Source organism: Magallana gigas, chromosome 6 (assembly GCF_963853765.1).
Source record: "Magallana gigas chromosome 6, xbMagGiga1.1, whole genome shotgun sequence".
NCBI classification, from domain to species: domain Eukaryota; kingdom Metazoa; phylum Mollusca; class Bivalvia; order Ostreida; family Ostreidae; genus Magallana; species Magallana gigas.
This window is the reverse complement of record NC_088858.1, coordinates 43,107,391-43,130,059: the sequence shown is the minus strand read 5'-3', so window position 1 is coordinate 43,130,059 and position 22,669 is coordinate 43,107,391. Positions and strand designations below refer to the sequence as shown.

Genomic DNA, 22,669 nt, shown 5'->3' with positions numbered 1-22,669 from the left:
TAATATTTATTTTTAGGTGTCCGAAAGAAATATCCATCATATTCTCTCAATTTCTTAATAGTTAACTTTTTAAAAATTATTTTACAAAAAAACACGAAAAATCATTTGAAAATTGAAAATTCTTTAAAAATACCTATAGTATCCCTATCATTATTCTAATATTTGGTAAGTATATGTTTTGTGGTCTTCTATTGAAAATTGGAATAAACTGGGGGTGTATAGAGCCACCTTAATTAACAGATAAAATATCGAGATACTTCTCAGAGCCAAAATTTGGTTTCATAATAAACAATTGGTCTTTAAATCTCTGATTTAAAGTAGCAGTTAACCATTTTATACTGACAAAATTATGGTTGGGCTAGACATATTGAAGCCCGCATATGTTCAAATTCTTTAAATACAATCTATCATTTGGCTTTCACAATTGTTATTAAAATGATATGAAAAAAAATATCTCTACACTGTATCTTGTCAAAAATGGGTATCAAAGGGAAAACTTCTACATGCTATAAAAGGGTTATATACGAAAGCCGAGAAGGATCATTCAAGATTCGAGATTCAAAATACGAGATTCGAAATACGAGATTCAAGATTCGAAATTCGAGATTCAGTATCTAAATTAACCAATCAAATCATGGATCTGAAACCTGTATCCTAGCAACATCAAACTGTTCTAGATCTAAATAAAGATCATTCGTACGTACATGCTCTTTCCTACAAATAAATGTCTTAATAGCTCTCATGTAATGGTTATAAAATGGTTAAATTAACATTGATGAATTAACCCCACACAATATAAACAATTAAATTAGTGATAACACTGTTGGCTTTGCGAATCTATGTGATTTTGTTTGTCCTGTATGTATTTTCCCCCCCGAACCATTTTAACCCGTAGTGTATTCGCCCCAACTGTGTAAAAATCGGCTCGCGAAAAAAAATCTGTTTTATCTAAAGAATTAAAACTGAGTGTGTGGTTTTAGCTATGAAACGAAATTCAATGAAATAATCGACATGTCAAATTATAGGTTATGATAAAGTTTTAAACAATAGAAGATATAATGATTTACAACCTCAACGACAACAATCCAGATAGGAATAGTGTATTGTAGGGTATCAATGTCATTGTTGACATGAGAGAGAGAGAGAGAGAGAGAGACACAGAGAGAGAGAGTTTTGTAGTGTAATATTCAATTTTGATTTAGAATTTGAAATTGTTTGATTTGATACAAGCATATACAGACAATTAAGCCTCTCAAAGGAGAAAAGAGAGGAGGTAGCTAGGGTAGGACAGACCAACTAGCAAGCTTTAATTTGAACGGTGTTAGCGAACGTGTGATTTACATCGACTCTCTTTCTCTCTCTCTCTCTCTCTCCTCTCTCTCTCTCTCATCACCTAGCATTTCCTTTTTCGTGGAGGGGTTTGGGGTAATTGTGATCTCTTACATTAGCTAGCAAAAATGATAAATAAAACCATGAAATTTTCTTTAAATTGTGTGCGGATGTTTTAATCAATAATCTGTTTTCAGTATATAAATTTCGGGGGGGGGGGGGGGGGGGGAGGGGCTATATAGTCCTAATTTAATTTGTCATTTATTCTGTCCCCACTTCGTTCTCTCTTCATTTTCCAGGCTTTTTTTTTTGATTTGGCTCGGCAAATTAATTTCAAACTTTCTGTGTAGCTCCATAACGATGCACTATAGAAAAATTATGAGTAGTTTTACTTTTGATAAACAGGTTTATATATATATATATATATATATATATATATATATATATATATATATATATATATATATATATATATATATATATATATATATATATATATATATCAGATCCATATTAGGACCTAATTTTTCCAATCTTGAATATCCTTCATGTGTTTGATACTTTGATATTAAACTAAAGCATTTTAGAGTTGAAAAAGGTTTACAGAGAGAAATTTTCATGAATATTAATAAATAAGCAGTAATTAATTAATGAAGGTTGCATTATGGTCGATGGGGACAAGCACATTTTTTAAAATAAAAAGTAAATACTAGGAATATCAATAAATGCTTTGGTGGAAAGGTGTATTTTATAATAAGAAATGCAAAAACTATTGAAAATAATTTTTATACTCTACAGATTTTTTTTAAATTAATTTTTATAGAATTAAAGCAAAGGGGCGCAACTCTTCAAGGCCATTAATATAATATGCACCCAAATTTATTTATTACGTCTAGGTGCAGTGAGGTACCTTAAAGCATGTGCGACTTTTGATGGAATTTTGAATAATATTTTCAACAACAATCTTGGTTAATTAAATGCAAGGAGACGTACTTTCACCCATTCAATTTGTATGTGAATGATTTTGAAACCAATTATTAATTCATGATGTGTACTATTTGAAGTTCAATCACTTAATCTTTTCCTTCTTATGTACTCTGATGACATTGGGATATTTTAAAGACAATAGCTGGTCTTCAATCTCTTTTGGATCAATTAATGTAATGTTGCACATGAAAATTACACATAATGTTGACAAGTCAAAGATTGTTGTTTTTGAACATGGCGAAGGATAAAAGAATGTAAAAAATGATATATTTATGAAACTTGAAATTATGAATCCGTTTGCATTAATTGTAACTACATTAAAAAATTCTATACAGATGAGAAACAACTTGTTGAGCAAGGTAGAGAGGTATTACATGTATTTATTTTGAAGAAAAAAAATTTAGGAACATGTTTTTTAATCATAATACTTTGCTATCATTGTTTGATTATTTTGTTAGCAGTGTCATTGACTATGCCTCAGTTATTAATAAACTGATTAGCAAGGAACAATCCGCGGATATAAATGAGTGTTTCATAGGCATAAATGCAGGCACGTAGCATCGTTTTTGAAAGTGGGGGGGGGGGGGCAGACTTATCCAAAAAATCTTGACAAACACAAAAAAAAGAAAGGAAAAATGTACTTTCCAAAATCCTGAAAATCCTAAACCGTGGGGGTGAGGGGGGGGGGGGGGGTTAATTTTAACTTCTGTGTACTTTTTTTCATGTCAAATTTTAACATGGTACAATAAAAGTAGGGGGGGGGGGGCAACTCCATCTTAATTTAATTTTTTGTATGTAAATTAAAAAAAAATCTTTCCTCCCCCAAAAAGAAGGGGGGGGGGCAGGCCCCCCTTGCCCCCTGATGTTACGTGCCTGAAATGCAAGATTGAGTTTACACATCTATGAATATTGCATGGCAAATAAATTTCACTGAATGAAATTGTTTAAACAAAATTGCATTTTCACAGAAACTAGAAAACGACTACATTTTGTGGCGGAAGGTTTTCAAGAAGGAAATGAACAATTTTATAACTTAGCACTATTACTCTAGCTTCCTAATTTGCACCGCAGACCAAACTTCTGTGTATTATATTCTATTCATGATATTCTACAAAACATTTAAAAAATATCTTGATATTTTATCGATATCTTTTCGGCATATTTAGCTTATATTTCATAAAAGTTAGGGAAAAAACCTTAATTTTTGGCCTAAAATTAGCATATCTTTTTTTTACTTTTAAATGTATGTCTATTGTATGCAGACCTTTGGGAAGATGACATTACTAATACTTTTGGGATTTGCGTTATAATTTGATTACTCCTAAATGTTGCTGCGTTCATTATGTACTGGCATTTGAAGCCACCAGTAAAGCAAGAATTTTTAAAACATGACTTAGAAATTACTTTTATAGTCAATACATATGTTCAACTTCATACTGCATTAAAATCAAAATCAAACAAGGGCACGGCTAAGCGTAGCATCCCCTTGCGAAATAAAAATATTATGCGGGGAAATGCATTATTTAGGAATAAACATGTAACTGAAGAGACCAAGAGTTTAACTTGTTATAAACCAATTTGAATTAAGATATTTCGTTTAATTCTATCCCTATGTACGCACGCAGGTGTATCCATGTAGGTTGGGTGCATTACGTGGTTGTACAATTCCTCTCATTACTAGCGAAAGCACACCACAAACGTTTGTAGAAAAACATATAAAATTTGAACATTTTTCATGGAATTCTCATCGGTCCACATGTACCCGAGTGAGTTTGAATTTCATTTTAATTAAACGCACACATCACACTTGTAGGTCTTACTAATTTAGCAAAGTTAAAAGGAGACTAGAAACCAGAATATATAAGATATCCACTAAATATGATTAAAGGCTTACTTTTTCACGAAAACAAGAAATCATATGTAGGGCGACATGTCTTTTTGTGAATAAAAAAGCTACTAATCATCCATTTACAAAAAAAGATCAATTTTTTTTTTTTTTTTTTTTTTCACACATTTATTCAATCATATATATGTAACAAAACAGAAGGTAGTGGGCCTGCGCAGAGGCTTAGTACAACATACATTTTGAAATGTTTTTGTATTACAATTTTGCACGAAAAAAAGGAGGAAAATATTCATTTACAAGTAAATTTCCGCACATGAAATGTTTCATGCTAAGTATGTCATTAATACAGCAAAGATAAAAGGAAAAAAAATAACCAAGTTGTTACATGAAAAATATATAGATATCAAACATATATTTAGATTTGTACATAAGTAATTAGCAGGTTTATGTAACAGTATATTTCTCTGTTAGATGCGTAGGGGGGGATAACAGTATTAGTGTCCAGAAAATCCCCCTACCAGTTTTATAATCTAAAGGTCTGGTCACCTTTAGAGTTATATTTTTCACAATGGCATTCATTTACAAGTAAATTTTCAACTATAAGCATAATATTTCGATTTGTACATAGATATAGCTAATACATGTAACAGCAAAGTATTTTTCTGGTAGATATGTGTAGGGGAAATCAGTATAAAAAAGATCAATTTTAAATATCAGTGATGGTTGTTTTCAAATATGTGTAAGAAATGACTCAAGGAAATCGCCACAAGTTTCATAATATTAGGTTAAAGTGTCCAATCAAAAGATAGGGGGAGCGTATACATGTAAAGGTATTTCTAAGTGATGTGATGCTTTTATCATGATAATATCAAGTATATGTATGTAGTATTGAATAAGGTTTCTTATTTAAGGAGGTTGAACAACAGTTGATCTCTAAAAGATTAGGTAAAGATTCTTTATTCATGGAATGCCCTATGAATCTGTGTTAAATAGAGGACAGTGGAAATGTTGGTTCACTTAATAAGCTTTTTAATTTTAAGACAAGATGATATGTTAGTGTATGTTAAATCTAGCAAGGAACAGTTTCGGATAAAGTACCCGTCAATATTTTTGTAAGTTCTAAATAATGACACTGTTTGCATGTCTTGATATGTATGCGCCTGTTTGAGTCAACATATTCCAAGTATTGACAATACTTATAGGTTACAAATCAATGATATGTTAAATATTAATATATTGTTTTAAATATGTTTTTTTTTAATATAAGATTTATTGATATTTTAATTTATCAGTAGCTTGTCCGACCGTGTATGGGCATTTTACAAGCCTTATCCACCCATCTTCTTTAGCAAAAATTTCAGGAAAATTATCATTTCTGTTTTGAGCCCTATATTTCCAAACCATGGTATATGACATGGGTCATAAATAAAATTAATAAACATTTTAGGTCTTTTGGATGATTGATGATTGGCATTTCTAGCATTTCTGGTGACAACCTCCTTAAATGTTGCAATAAAGACTGTTGAAGAGTTCTATCAACACGCTGGATCAAAAGTAAATATCAATATATATTTGGATATTTACATTGGATATAAAAAAATCAATTCTATGAACACAGTTCAAGTTTCAACGATCATAAAAAAAGAAACATTGCCATTACTAAATTGTCTGATATAAATTTTGCTAAACAACCAATTTGGAACGAAAATTTGTTTCAGTTTGATAATAAAACAATTTGTCATAAAAGTTGGATTCAAAGTGGCATATTGTATGTAAAATAATTTTTTATTGCTGATTGCCAATTCAAAACACCTCAAGAATTGTCATCTACTCAGAAACAAAAAGCTATTTGGATGTGTGATTATAGAATAGTTAGAAATGCAATATATGAAAATCACTAAAATTTAAAATGTACTGTTGTCAATATATACAAAATGTATCCACATGTGATTTTATCAATGGTTTACATTATATGGAAGACAAGAAATGTATACATTTTCTACGAAAAATTTTTGTTTTCAGTGGAAAAAGGATATTGGAATGACATATACAAAAACAAAGTAAAAGATATATATGACAAACGAATATGTGAATTTAATTACAAATTGCTGAACAATACAGTGTACTGTAACAGCTTTCTTTTTAAATACAAATATAGGTCTTCTGCTTCTTGTTATATGTGAGGCGAAATTGAAGATGTAAAACATTTGATTTTCTTAGTGTGAACATTTTAAGATGATATGGTCAACTTTAAGCTTAGTTATAGGATTTGATATACAGTGGAGACATGTTATTTTGGGTTTTTACTTTGAACGAAATGCAAACAATACGAATTTTACTACTATTGTGTCTTACACAGCCTACAAATATTTAAAAATAAAATGTGTTGTAAATCTCAAAACAGAAACATATAATGGATTGGTTTTACATTTGAAAAACAATATAAGATACAATATTGATGTACTTGTAAATATTTCAAAAATACATATGTGTAGAATTAATATTGTGTAATTAAATTACATATATGCTGTAATTGTTATAATACATGTCATATTACTCTATTACTAACTATCTTGACCCGAGATAGTTGGATTTTGTTAATGGATGTTTTGTAATGTGAAATAAATAAAAAAAATATGCCTCTGGTTATGGGGTTCACTCATAGCACCCTATATTGAGAAACTTCATTTTGAATTCTGTAAACATATCTTGGGGGTTAAAAAGTCAACCTGTAATGTAACAGTATACTCTGAATTATGACACTCTACCCTGCTGCGTCAAAGAATGTTTAACAGAGATAAGGGGGGGGGGGTATCGTACTTCAACATTGCTTTTATGTATTAATTTTTTATGAAACCACAAATATTGGACCAAGCTCACAGAACATTTTCTCAACTAGTGCCAAATCCTCCAAGGTACACCCGTCTTCCGAGGAATCCGGGCTCACCTAATGAGCACAAGTCCTAGTTTTGGCGCATGGCGCCCAGTTTAAATCCCTACATAACAGAAATAATTTGTTTATTTAGGGTCTACTAAGCGCACTGGCGCCAAGAAACGGTGTCACTAGTTCCTGATTTGAGGCTTAAATCTTCGAGGGAACACCCCACCCCCAGGAATCCGGGCTCAACTAATGAGCACAAGTCCTAGTTTGGGCGCAGGGCGCCTTGTTTACATCCCTACATAACAGTAATAATTTGTTCACGTAGGGTCTACTAAGCGTCTACACCCGTCTTCCGAGGAATCCGGGCTCACCTAATGAGCACAAGTCCTAGTTTTGGCGCATGACGCCTAGTTTAAATCCCTACATAACAGAAATAATTTGTTTATTTAGGGTCTACTAAGCGCACTGGCGCCAAGAAACGGTGTCACTAGTGCCTGATTTGAGGCTTAAATCTTCGAGGGAACACCCCATCCCGAAGGAATCAGGGCTCATCTAATGAGCACAAGTCCTAGTTTGGGCGCAGGGCGCCCAGTTTAGATCCCTACATAACAGAAACAATTTGTTTACTTAAGGTCTACTCAGCGCACTGGCGCCAAGAAACGGTGTCACTAGTGCCTGATTTGAGGCTTTAATCTTCGAGGGAACACCCCACCCCCAGGAATCCGGGCTCACCTTATGAGCACAAGTCCTAGTTTGGGCGCAGGGCGCCTTGTTTAGATCCCTACATAACAGAAATAATTTGTTCACTTAAGGTCTACTCAGCGCACTAGCGCCAAGAAACGGTGTCACTAGTGCCTGATTTGAGGCTTTAATCTTATAGGGAACACCCTGCCCTCCAGGAATCTGGGCTCACCTAATGAGCACAAGTCCTTGTTTGGGCGCAGGGCGCCTTGTTTAGATCCATACATAACAGTAATAATTTGTTCACTTAAGGTCTACTCAGCGCACTGGCGCCAAGAAACGGTGTCACTAGTGCCTGATTTGAGGCTTTAATCTTCGAGGGAACACCCCACCCCCGAAGGAATCCGGGCTCACCTAATGAGCACAAGTCCTAGTTTTGGCGCAGGGCGCCTAGTTTAAATCCTTACAGAAATAATTTGTTCACTTAAGGTCTACTCAGCGCACTGGCGCCAAGAAACGGTGTCACTAGTGCCTGATTTGAGGCTTTAATCTTCGAGGGAACATCCCACCCCCCAGGAATCCGGGCACACCTAATGAGCACAAGTCCTAGTTTGGGCGCAGGGCGCCCAGATTAAATTCCTACATAACAGTAATAATTTGTTTACTTAAGGTCTACTTAACGCACTGTCGCCAAGAAACGATGTCACTAGTGCCTGATTTGAGGCTTTAATCTTCGAGGGAACACCCCACCCCCAAGGAATCCGGGCTCACCTAATGAGCACAAGTCCTAGTTTGGGCGCAGGGCGCCTTGTTTAGATCCCTACATAACAGTAATAATTTGTTTAATTAAGGTCTACTCAGCGCACTGGCGCCAAAAAACAGTGTCACAAGTGCCTGATTTGAGGCTTTAATCTTATAGGGAACACCATGCCCTCCAGGAATCCGGGCTCACCTAATGAGCACAAGTCCTAGTTTTGGCGCAGGGCGCCCAGTTTAAATCCTTACATAACAGAAATAATTTGTTCACTTAAGGTCTACTCAGCGCACTGGCGCCAAGAAACAGTGTCACTTGTGCCTGATTTGAGGCTTTAATCTTCGAAGGAACAGCCCATCCCCCAGGAATCCGGACTCACCTAATGAGCACAAGTCCTTGTTTGGGCGCAGGGCGCCTTGTTTAAATCCCTACATAACAGTAATAATTTGTTTACTTAGGGTCTACTCAGCGCACTGGCGCTAAGAAACGGTGTCATTAGAACCTGATTTGAGGCTTAAATCTTCGAGGGAACACCCCACCCCAAGGAATCCGGGCTCACCTAATGAGCACAAGTCCTAGTTTGGGCACAGGGCGCCCAGTTTAAATCCCTACATAACAGAAATAATTTGTTTACTTAGGGTCTACTCAGCGCACTGGCGCCAAGAAACGGTGTCACTAGTGCCTGGTTTGAGGCTTAAATCTTCGAGGAAACACCCCATCCCCAAAGAATCCGGGCTAACCTAAGGAGCACAAGTCCTAGTTTTGGCGCAGGGTGATCTGTTAAGTTCAGTTTTTTTAATCGGAAAACGCTTTAGAAATAGCCGATAATTTTAATTAAATTTTTGTTAGTGCGTTGGAGTTAGTGTTTGCTAGCTTGACTCTGGTGCCAACAAGCCGGTGTTCAAAAGGGGGAAGTAATCAACGTGGTCACATACCACTATTTTTACCCCAGTAGTTCCATTCTAAAAATGTATGTATTATTTTAAAAATTCCTAGGTGTACTAAATGGTCGAATTTGGTTCCTTTTATGGCATGGATGGAAAGAAGAAGGTTTGAAAAAAAATACAGGCAGGAAAAAATTGAGAAAAATTATCTTTACAGGCGCAATAGAAAGGGTGTAAAGAGGCCAATGTTTACACAAATTCCAAAGTGAAAGTGAATTTTTCATGGTAGGGGTTATTTTAGGGGCCATATCTCAGTCCCCTCTCGATTGATTTTCCTGTAGTTTGGATATGTTGTTGGACTAGTGTCATTCTATAGGTATGCCGTATTTGAACTCATTTGAGCCGGTGGAATTTTTTATATGATTTATTTTTGTATAAAGGAATAAGAGGGAAAAATAATTGTGGTCTGTGTCCTATCAGGTCAAAGGTCAAAATCCACGTTTATCAACTTAAGTCTAATTTTTCGTTATTTTTCAAACAATTAGGATAAATAATGACATTTTGTGGGGTTCTTTTTCAATTTTGGCAGATAATATGAAAAAATAACGGTAAAAAGTGTGTGAAATGGATTTGAACGGGGTGTGAACAGCATGGTGTCATCAATGAGTCAAACAGGGGACGTAAGTACTTGCAAAATGTCTAAAAACACTTTCTAATGTTACCTTTACTTATCACCCAAATCATAAAAGAATTGGTCGATTTGTCATTAAGTTATAAGCCTTAAATATACTCCCCCCCCCTCTCTCTCTCTCTCTCTCTCTCTCTCTCTCTCTCTCTCTCTCTCTCTCTCTCTCTCTCTCTCTCTCTCTCTCTCTCTCTCTCTCTCTCTCTCTCTCTCTCTCATATAAATCATATTACATGTAAAAGTATATATATATTTCCTTTAATATTATTTTGATTAAATTATAAGGAGGAAAGTAGGGCTTATGTTAATTTATGATTCCTATGAATGATGACATATTTCACTGCCTAGCAGATTGCATGACAGGACATATAAGCTGGTAAAGGGGCACCTGCTGAGTATGAGTTTGGTTGCTGGCATTGAACAGTGGTTGCCCAAGATATATGAGGTCTGCTAGAAGCTTTACTATTTGTAATACTGTAGTAATATCTTTTTGGCACTCTCATCATTAATTTGAGTCTTGGTCATCATTGTTCATGGTAACATACCAGACATTTTCACCTCTAAATGCACAATGTATGTAGAAACCCATGACTTTGAATGGTGAATCCTCGCTACAAAAGGTATATGATCTCCTCAAGATTAATCACACCAGATAATGCTGAAAGAAGGTGATGGACTTGTAATTTCTAAAATAGTTTCTCGTTAATGTTTGTAAAAAATCCCTACTTTGGATTTTAATGTGTAGAGTTATCTCCCTTTGTTTTAAGAGTACAGTTTTCATGAACCTAGGCTCCTTATGAATTAGGGTACATTTAAATAATTTATTCAGTGTATATGTAATGAATGGACAAATAGAATTCATTCTAAGTTCTTCTAAATTGTTAGATTTGTTTCAAAAGGCATTTTATGCCTATCCATATCAGCCCTGTGTACTCTGAGTTAATCTACTTTGGTCAGCAAGTGCCATTTCCTGAAAATGTGTGAATGGTTCTATGTGATTATCTGCTTAATGTAAACGGATTAGCCACTGTATATTTATCAAAATACCTGATTTCTATAGCAAACTTGATGCAGAATTTTTTAAATATTTTTTCAAGCTCATAGCGTGTGATTAAATGTTTCATTTTTGGCATTATCTTAAAAATTTAGCCATATTTGGGGTATTTTTTTCAAAAATTTCCAAAAAATAGTTCCAGGTGTAAAAGAATTAAATCATCATTAGCATCATCATGTAGACATGTTAGGTTAATAAATGTAATAGATTAATGAAACTTTTGACAAGTAATTAATGTTAAATGTAGCTCTTGAAATTTGAATATTGTGTGTAACGTGCTAGATTTTGCATGTTATTTCAGCCTTCCTGGACCAGATTTCAAAGGCCTATAACTCTGATGCAGAATACACAATTCCCGCCAAATTTCACAGGAAGGTGTATTATGGGTAAAAGTGTCTACCTACCAAGTTTCATCAAAATCAAAGAAGAATTGTGTAATTATTTGGTCACATACCACTATTTTTACCCCGTGCTCATTGACCACGCAAGTAGTTCCATTCTAAAAATGTATGTATTATTTCAAAAATTCCTAGGGGTACTAAATGGTCGAATTTGGTTCCTTTTATGGCATGGATGGAAAGAAGAAGGTTTGAAAAAAAATACAGGCAGGAAAAAATTGAGAAAAATTATCTTTACAGGCGCAATAGAAAGGGTGTAAAGAGGCCAATGTTTACACAAATTCCAAAGTGAAAGTGAATTTTTCATGGTAGGGGTTATTTTAGGGGCCATATCTCAGTCCCCTCTCGATTGATTTTCCTGTAGTTTGGATATGTTGTTGGACTAGTGTCATTCTATAGGTATGCCGTATTTGAACTCATTTGAGCCGGTGGAATTTTTTATATGATTTATTTTTGTATAAAGGAATAAGAGGGAAAAATAATTGTGGTCTGTGTCCACGTGGCGATCAAAAAGAATTTTTGAGAACGCCGATCCCGACCCATCTAGCGGATCATCACCCTCCGTCAGAGCCGTAACTACGTGCAAGTTACATGTACATATAGGCAAACGAGGCAAATGCATCACACCGAATTTTAACCCCCCCCCACAAAAAAAAACAAAAAAAAAAACAAAAACAAACCCCACATATAATTACAAAGAAAATCTATATACTAAATATATTTGTATATTGTATGTCACGGAATGACTTGCGCAACATGTGGTTTTTGTCAATAATTAGTAAATTGAATTGAATTGAAAAATCTCTTTTTTCAAAGTTACCAATGTTATAAAATACAGTTAAAATTGATCGGATCTAGACTTGAAAATGGTTGGATCTGTGTAAAAAATTATTTGCAAGTTACAACAATTAGAATTGTGAACAGTTTTTAGTAAACTTATGAAGAGATTACTTAAAAAAGGACCTTAATGTTTTATGTATACACACATATTATATACATGTAACTCAATTTCTGTAATTTATTCCGATCAACATCTATCTCTAAGGTTCATATTTATTCCAAATGTCAGTCAAATGATAGATCTATCGGATAAAGTATTCGAGTGTCCTTCAGTTTTCTGGAATGCAATAGACACGTGTGTGAGAATAATACTATTGCTTGAAGACATTGCTGTTGGTTTCCATTCATGAGGTATGCTGACGCGATAATTTACAATCTTGATCGGAATATGTTTTAAACTATTTGTAAATTCAGGCTTTCAATTCTGTTCTTTTTCCGCTTTGAACTAAAAAGAGAAGCAATTTTCGATATTGGTTTAATGCCATTTCTTTTCACAATCTTACTACATGTATATTCATCCATAATATTAAAATTTTAGCAAATTGCAATGGAAAGATAAAGATGGAAAAATTTTGGCATTGTCTTTATAGAGTAACAAAACACGCAATTTTTATCCCTCACTTACTAACCGTCCCAGTCAAAGGCACTTCTCTTCGAATTTCAAAATCGTATAGTGCCAAATAGAATGTGACAAATCATGCCTTTTGGTAGAAAACATATATACATATGGGTATTTTTTAAATTCATTCAATGAGAGAGAGCGAGAGAGAGAGAGAGAGAGAGAGAGAGAGAGAGAGTAATACATATATTCTTAAAATATGCAGGATAATTATTGATTCAGCTGGCATTGGATTAAATAATTAAACACTTTAACACTTTATTTAATTATTTGCGAATATTTATATATACTAAGAGTTAGATCAATAAGTTCAACTATCAAATATTAAGTCATATTAACTGAAGGAAAAAACCAATTAATATTTACAAGTAAAAATTAATATTCCGAAATTTTACGATTATACTGTTCTACGTATAAATGTACGGAGGGGGGGGGGGTACATTTATATGTATAACAGAATTACCCCCTCCCACCCCCCCCCCCCCAAAAAAAAATAACAAAAAAAATTTTTTTAGAAAAAACAAAAACAAAACACCCCCTCAAAAAAAAAAAACAAAAAAAACCAAAGAAAATAAAATAAATAAATAACTAAATAAATAAAATAAAATAAAAATACAAAAACCCATCTTCGCTAGCCAAGGGTTTTTGGTCCACTTTGCTCTCCCAATAAACGGGAGCAAAGTGGATCGAAATCACTTGGCTAGCGAAGATGACAAAAACCCAACAACAACACAACAGCAAAACACCACAAAACCCCTCAATCTAATAATTCATAATTTGCATTGTTTATACAGTTACCTTTTAGTTTAGAAAAATTAATCAACAGGCCATGTTCATAATGCGTCTATAGTTTGATGGTAAAAAATCATCGTCTCATAAACTACACGTAATCTGATAAACGATATTCTCTCTTGAAACAATCTACACCCGAAAGAATAAAAAAAAATTATACAAAATTATACAGCAAAATTGATCGTACGAAAAATTTCAAAACGTGAATTATCCAAGGAGAAAAAATCCAATTTATACATCTAAGAAATTGAAAGTAAGTTATGTTTCGTTGTTAAGTAATACTATATACTATATTCGCCCGTTTTCTTTTTGCCCGTTTCGCCCTCGTTGTCAGTAGACGATTTTAAACTGGAAATTTGACTGTCTCAAACGGTCTCCTCTTTAATACAATTGTGTCTGGACGAATTTAAGACGGGGCAAAAAATTTTTCACGTGAAGAAAGACGAAAATGACCCTGCATACAGTCATGTAATAATCTTTTCACACAAATAAACCTGCTTGTCTTTATTTGCACACAATTGATATACTGATACATGATATTCCACATTATTGAATTAACTACCGGTATAACGTTTAATAAATTAAGTACAATGTATAATTTTATACGGAAGATTCATGACAAAATTCATCTGGTAAAGAATGCATAATCTAGCCTCTGAATCAGAAAACAAACATGCATCTTTACCATATAATAGTAATGGCATTTGAAGTTAGTAAATTGGGAAAATTCCTTCAGATTGATTAATTAATTGGTGTTAATTTATTTGAGCAGTTATCATTCTGAATAATTGTTGACATATAACTGAATGCATGTGCAATATTTTTCATCCATTTACGCCCTCCAACAACTTTGCATCAACCACGCTGCAGCGTAAATAAAGAAAATAGCATGTCAACGATGTGTGAAATTTTCCATCTTGAAAACGCTTCGAATATCGTTTAATGCTCAAGGACAGAGAGGCCTATAGTTCGTGATCAATGTATTTATTAAGTTTTTTAATGCTTCAATTTAAACAACGTGACATGAAATACACACAAATGCCCCGGAATTGGAGACGACCCGGAATTGGCGACTTCACTGTACATGTGTGTTAATTAAGAAACAATTTCAGTCAAATTGGCTACCAAGAAACAATGCAAGATTCCAGGTTCTTCTTGCGTATTTGATCAAATCTTTATCGCTAGAATTTAGATCAGGAAACTTTGGCATCATAGTGACTTCTGTCCGACAAACAATGTCTGAAAACCTGCCCGTGATGCGATTGTATTCAGAATGTTCTTTTACCGTTGCCACATCAATTTTCATATCGTGCCATACACTGCCTTCGTCGGAAGAATCTGTGCAGGGATATGAATACGAATTCACTTGTTTTTCACGCACAAGTGTAACCCTGTCTTTGAAATGGGGCGAAATGCAAAGAATATCGCCTCGTTTTTCCATCAGATGACAGCTGTCGTCAAGAATTCCTTTCAAGTCACTCATTTGCCGTATACTTTCGATGTCAAGGATTCTTCTGGACTGTAGTTTGCAACGGACATCCAAAGGTATCTTTTTTTCATTGGACTTCAGTCGTATAACGTCTCCGGCTAGCCATTTTAAATCTGCAAGACGGAACTCGATGAAATTCATGTCTTTATCTAGAACACATGAACCTGTGTGAGGTTTACCGAAGTCAGCTTCACCAGTATAGAGGCTGACGTAGTACTTATTTTCCATGCCGTCTTCCTGAAATCCAAATTTTTCCAAGAACTCCTTTACCCTTTCTGGGTTACATTCGGATGGTATGAATGAGCTACTGATTCTTCGCCCCCTCGAACCTACACTGAGATTATTACGAAGACTAGTGTAACTTCCACCTCTCTGACGTCTCACTCCGTTTCCTCGTGATGTTTTATTTAGTGAGTGGTATTCTTTTCTTTCAATAAACTGTTTGCGATGCAATTTTTCTTGCATATCTTTTATAGGCATACTGGGTTTATCGACGTCAACAATATACACATTGCCAAACGTCATCACAAAGCGGAGAATGCCGTGAAATGTATAATCATAGTTTTCTCTAACAACGTTAATCTGTTGTAGGAAAACGTTTTGAAATATCTGACAGTCGGGGTCATTGTCGTCCACATGTTCTATGGACGGCTCAAACTTTCGAACGACGCATTGCAAGTATGGAAGATGTACAGCTTCTCGGTGCTTATGCTGCTCTTGAATCAATCCAGTATAAGGTTTAAAATCCAGCATATCATCTGTCGATCTAGAACGTTCAAATATTGTCACAAAAGCTCTTTCAACGAACGCCTTGTCTCTGGAATAGGTTGTTACGAACTTGGATGATTTGTCTCCAAGGTCTTGTAACGATTTGTTGACCTTCCAGAGCTGCTCAGAATTACCCCAAGCTTCTAATATCACCCCCTTAGTTTCTCTAAAGTTGGCTCTCCGGATTCTAACTATTGCACCCGTTTCCTTAGAAAGTCTTCTTTCAGTGTATGCTTCTGCAAACAGAACAGAATCCCAAGTATCAAGTGGAAGGTTTAAAACGAGATGATTCTCAACAAGATCAACATCTCCAAAGAAGTTATCAATCGTATTTCTCTCAGCTATTTCTTGATAACCACAAAGCATCTCATTTAGTAGCGCCGTTGTATTACTTTGACTCAATGAGTTTTTGAGAATGTTAACATTTGGATCTTTATGAGATGGATCAGAAATAAATTTGATCATTCCTCCACTTGCTTCGTTAGCTAGAGTTGCTCTGTACTCTCTGAAAAAATACATCACTACTTTTGCCAAAATCTTTTGATTGCTTCTTGAAATATCATCAATTTCTACCATTTCCACGAGGTCTAATCCAGAAGAATTTGCTAGCAGTGTTTCAGGAAATGAACACTTTAAATCTTTCTTGAGATCCTCCATGCTCAGTATACATTCAATAATGACCATTGAAAAAGTTATTTCATCAAAAATTTGTCTTGATCCCAAAGTAATAGATGTTCGCCTTGCCCAGTCTAAAAGGAACATAATTACCGGAGCAATCGCTTTGTTTTCTCGCACAAAGTTTGAGAAAAAAAAATGAATGACGTAAAATGTTAACGTCCTTTAAAAATCTGACATAAAATTTGGTGTCATTGATAGAAATTCTATATTTGTGATTAAAGCCCCTCTCAACATGGAAACCACTTTTAAAAAACAACTTCTGAATGTTTTTTAAAGTAGTTGCATACTTGCTTTTGTGCGTACTAATATAAATATCTAAAGTGTTTTCATCGTCTCTCAACCCTGTCACAAATAGTCCAATTGGAAAAAAAGATGCTCCCTTGACAGGTTCAAGAATACGAAAAACAGTATTCCCAAAATTTTTCAGTCTTTGCAAAGTTTCATGCCTTTGATACTTAGTAGAGAAATATCGACGTACTATTGACGATCCTATTTCAAATAAATTGTCAAAGTCGGTTTCATCTTCGTCTGTTAGGTCCTGTGGCAGCAATTGTTCCCTCTTTTCACTTTTATCCTGTTTCAGCAAACCTATCACATCAGAGATAACCCAAGGAAAGCTTAACAATGGTTCAGGGTTATCGAAGTCTCGACGATAAGTCACAGCATACCATGCTGAAGCCTTCCTTAGTATTTCACTCTCACAACGGTGAAAATCAATGTTTGATTCACCTCCAAATTCGTAAAAAAAGCGTTCTCTTGTATGTTTACACACAACAGACATTTTCATTTTTATTATTTTTTCTATTTCATATTTTTCATCTTTCAGGCATCCTCGCTGAGGATTAAGTCTTCGAATTATTCCAGAAATAGCTTCAGTTTCATTTTCTATTCCATACAGAAGCAAAAGTTGTCGAACCTTTTCATTGTAAGTATTTCTCGCAACAACGGCATCGTCTTCATACTTTTGCCAGTCAATCAAAAGCAGATCTTTATCTGGAACAATACTTCTAATTATTTTGGTGTGGTCTTTCTGTCTAGTTTGTGCTTGTTCAAGGGCTCTGCACTGCCTGAACAATTTCCCAAGAACCTTTTTCGACAAATACTGTGGTTTATCTGTTTTCTGCATAAAATCTGGATATTTATCTACTTTTAGGTCTCTAAACATTTTTGCTGGTTGTCCAGTTTTAGGAAAATCAACTGCATCAGAATGCATTTTCGCTAGCTGCTTGCAGGCATCCGTAAAAATGCTTTTCATATCAGCATGCACAACATGTGCGTTGGCAATAATACCTAAGTTGTCATTTTTTATATATTCTCCAACAAAGTCAATTATGTCATTGACATTGACCCTACAATGCAAGTCTTTTTTATTTGCTTTTGGGAAATCCATAGGTTCTTGATTTTTAATAACATTGTAAAACTGGTCGTCCCAGCTTACAAAATACATGTCACCATCAAGATCCGATCCCGACATTTCATTGGGATGAGGTCGTTTCCCTTTTTGAGGAAATACAATGCAATCAAACATGTGATGTAAGGCAGAAACATCTACAGCGACATATTTGCGCAAATCCCCGGGATGAAAACAGGGGTTTTTCGTAGCTACAACCGGTCCCTCAAGAACAATTTTGTCTTCCTGTTCCTTCCCTGGTTTTTGTGAATACTGTACAAAGACCTGGCCGTATTCTAATGTTCCTGTATCATCTAATGTTCCCATCATAATGCGCCCTTTTTCCCATGATAATTGGATCCGTGCACGTCGCATCAAATCCCGAATTTTGCACTTATAGATTGTTATTAACATGGATCTAAAGAATGGCTCTTTAACAAACACAATTCCACTTTTTTGAAGTTGTTTAAACCGGATATGAATTGACAACTGTAAAGAAGTAATATTCATTATGATAAAACATGAATGAAAACATTTCAAAATGAATTTTCAAATAACCAACTGAATTAAGATTACATATAGATACGAATACACACCGCAGATAGAACTTTAATAGCCTCCTTGTCATAGAGCATCGTGTCTGCCAAACTAAACAACATCTTTTCTTGAAGGGATAAGAATACTTTATCGGCGACACCAAGTCCAGATAAAAGTGTGATTGCTTGTCGGTTTAAGTGAAGTCTCCCTAATGAATGGTACAATTCGTATTTACATTACACATTTTAAATTAGTATAATTTGTTTAGATAATACATAATGCTTCAGAACCTATTCTGAAATGTTCATACCTGGTTTTGTTACTTCAAGAATCTCGAGATTTTTCGACTCCGAATTGAATTTATTCATGCTCTTACGAATTACAAGGACGTCTTTCTCCTCACCAAGTTCTGGATCTTGTGAAATAACCCCTTTGCACCCTCCATATCGAATTTGAAATGCAGAGGGCTTCACTTTGTAACCAAGAGTTTTAGTAACCTATTTCAACGATTTACATTTATAATACCGTAACTTATCAAATCAAAACTGAAAATCTAAATTATTGACATTGATTACACGTAACAATGTATCTGCAATTAATGTTTGTCAAATATTAAAGCATTTGCAGTGACGTGTCTACTTTTAATTAATATCAATATCGATTTATTTCTATCAAAGATTAAATTATATCATTATTTCAACAATAAATATTTAAACAAATACCTTATTAGCCAGACAAGGGGATATTTTACCAATACCATCGGAAAAGCAGTAGTTATTTCTATCGATGTCTTCTTCATGTACTAATTCTCCGTCCTGCATACCAACATCGACCGTGTCACGTGATGCAGAAAAACAAAGACCAAAGCGTGAAACGTACGATGCAACACAAGTCTCCCGTGAAATGTCACCACAGTTATCACGAATCATCTGTGCGTTTGTATCATCGTTTGGACAAAAAAACCAAAAACCATGTTCTCGAAGTTGGCTGTTAGAACATCCTAAAAATTCATAATGACGCGTTAGGATTCGAAATCCAGCGCACAAAAATTGTTTCATTGCGTCTATAACTGAATCGAGGGAGTTAGGTGCAATTGCACTCACTTTTTCATAATCCTCATCGCGGAAAACTATTCTAATAAAATATTCTTCTGCATATTGTCGAATAATACGATTTTGAACAATTGGTTCTTTTGGATAAAATACATGCTTTGTTGGTGTCAAGACCATTCGACGAATATTTGAGTAGCCAGGAGGCATGTCATCTGCCTCTTTTATGATAATTTCGTTTTTTTCGATCTGTTTAGAAATGAGACTGGCAAAGTGAATAAAAGGACGGTCATTTGTCTTTAAGGTCATATGATGTAACATATCTGGAGTCAGCTTCCCCTTGATACTTCTTAGAAATGACACATTCTCCCCGTTTAAGTGATCGGTGACTTTGAACCCGCGAGAACAAAGGCAATTCCAGGCATATTCCGTGTCAAAATCTTCAAATGAAAATGTCATTGCCCTCTTTAAATAAGGTATCACGGTAACATCAGCATAGACGACGTTGAAACCCAGCCGTTTAAATCGGGAAATAACCTCCAATCCTACTGGATTTTTCGATTTATTTTTCAAATCATGGAATATATTACTTGGCCATGTGATATAAAAACTATTGGATCTACCGAACTCTTCTCGGGTTGTACCAGAAATGCTCACATTTCTCACCTCTTCTGTTTTATTTTCATTTATTTTCTTCCTATTGAAGATCTTTGGATTGGATTTTACATTGATAATTAAGATAGTGGATTGATTATCTGGATATACAACGATTGTTTCATGCATGGAGTTGTAGGAAATTTCCACGGCTTCTTGATTCTCCTTGCCATGGACCACGCTCTGAATCGTCAAAACTCCTTTATCATTTTCAAAAACGGCTTCGAATTCCATTTCGCTTGCTGTCATGGACCAATGCTCTGAAAATGTTACTGGTGATAACAGGGCACCGCCGTAGAATTTGACATCTTGTATTGTTGAAACAGGTTTTCTTGAGTCATTTCGACGCGTATCTTTATTCCTAATATCAATGTAGCAATAATTTTCGTTTTCCGGTCTTTTTGACAACCAAAGATTATACATAAAAGACTCAAATTGTCTGCTCTTCATTTGTTCCTCGGACACAATTTTCACTCTGTAAATTTTAGAGTACTCTGCATATGAATGTTCGCTGTCATTTTCTAAAAAAATAAGAAGAAATTAAGATTCCATTTATAACATTGCTGCATGAGGTATAAGGAGCACCATATAACAAGCTTTGAAATAAGTTATTTTACATGTCAGCGATTGATATAATATTACATATAATGAATTTGCCAGATCGTTCTGATAACTTAAAGTTAATGTTCGCCCAGTGTATTTGATACTTTATTCTTTTGAGGAAATATTACATTGTATTGTTTTCAGCTGTTATATATATTTTATAAGTCGAGCTCATTGCGTACTCAATGGCCAGGCTATCTCTACGGTGCACTAAAATGGATGTTGACTTAGAAACCGATGAAACAATTCGCACAAAAATGAAGTTCCACGTTAAAAGAGAACGTAGAATGTATAGCATGTCAGTTGGTCATCGTAAGTTTAAATCTGATACCGGTATATTAAAAGATTACATGGAAATCTTACTCTTTGTAACACTCCAAATACTGAGTACTTCGATTTCGGTGTAAGGTTACTGAGCGGTGGAATACAATGTTTACCCTAATAGCCTGGGTCATTCCCAGATTACTAAAGATCCCGTTAACAAATTGTTGCGGAAATTGATTTAAAAACGTATACTATTTACTAGATTATTATAAATATGCATCAATACGCTTATAAATACGGTTAAATTCAATATTAATGCCTCAGTGTATTTATTTAGTCTGTAATTATAACATTTTCTGAAAACGTGTTCATACACATTAAATATTAGGCCCGGATATCTGTACCTTGTCTTTACATGTACGTTGAGTAACTTTGATAATTTGTTTGAAATGTTACATTTACATTACCTATTCTCTCTTCATTTACTATCTTAATGCCAGCCGGGATGTTTGTCATCAATACATCACGGGCCGAATCCACATTCTGTAGGTAGAAGAAAGTGATGGTGTATTCTTCCTTTTTCTTTCGCGATTGTTTTTGTTTTGAATCCTTTCCACCTGCTTTTGATTCAGTGGTTCCTCTTCCGTCCATTGTACCAGCGTCATGATTTTGTTTGTCATTATCCACTGCCGCTGAATCAGCTGTTCGGTTTTCATCGTTTGTTTGATTTTCGTCTCTGCTTACTGAATTTGATGTACTGTTCTCCGACCTTGGTTTCCTTTCCTCATTTTCCGAAGGGCACGCATGCTCTTCTCTATGATACAGGATTTCACTATTATGTAAATCCGTACCTGTCGCCATTTTTTATTTCAATTAAGTCAAAACATATATTTGACAAACATTGTATGTATACCCGTTGTCAAAGTGCACGATTTTTAAAAAATGTATGCTATACTTAGAAAGTATAACAAAACCGAAAGTAGAACAGACGTAGATTGGGGTTTTCCGGTTTGCTTTGAGAGCAATGCATTGTGTTTGAACCGTCCGGTCATGTTTCAGGGTATATCAATAAATCGCAATCGTGTTTAATCAGGTTTATAATCTGAACAAACTAAGTTTCATTGAAAGTGTCACTCTGCCTTTATAGTTAGTAAATTGTAGCGGTTGCCCTACAATGTATATTTGTCCGTCATTTAAATATAGGTGTTTTCGTGTATCTGTATTAAATTCATAGAACAATCACTGTGTATTCAATTTTTAAAATCATTTTATATTCATCAGGTAGTGTTTAAATAAACAATTAATCAAAGCATTTAAAACATACATAAAAAATCACCGGATCATTTGACTATAGTGGGTGGTGACACATATACCATAGGTTCTTCTTTATATGGATTGCTATAAAAAATTAGATGTTATACACTTCAAGATATTATGAAATTAAGTTATTCTTTTTACGATGAAATTTAATGAATTTTTAAATATCG

General features: G+C 34.6%; 1 pseudogene; it reads right to left on the bottom strand.

The window, feature by feature from the left end:
* Positions 1-14,239: 14,239 nt before the first annotated feature.
* Positions 14,240-22,169, bottom strand: LOC105327251 (uncharacterized; annotated as a pseudogene).
* Between the last annotated feature and the right edge of the window lie 500 nt (positions 22,170-22,669).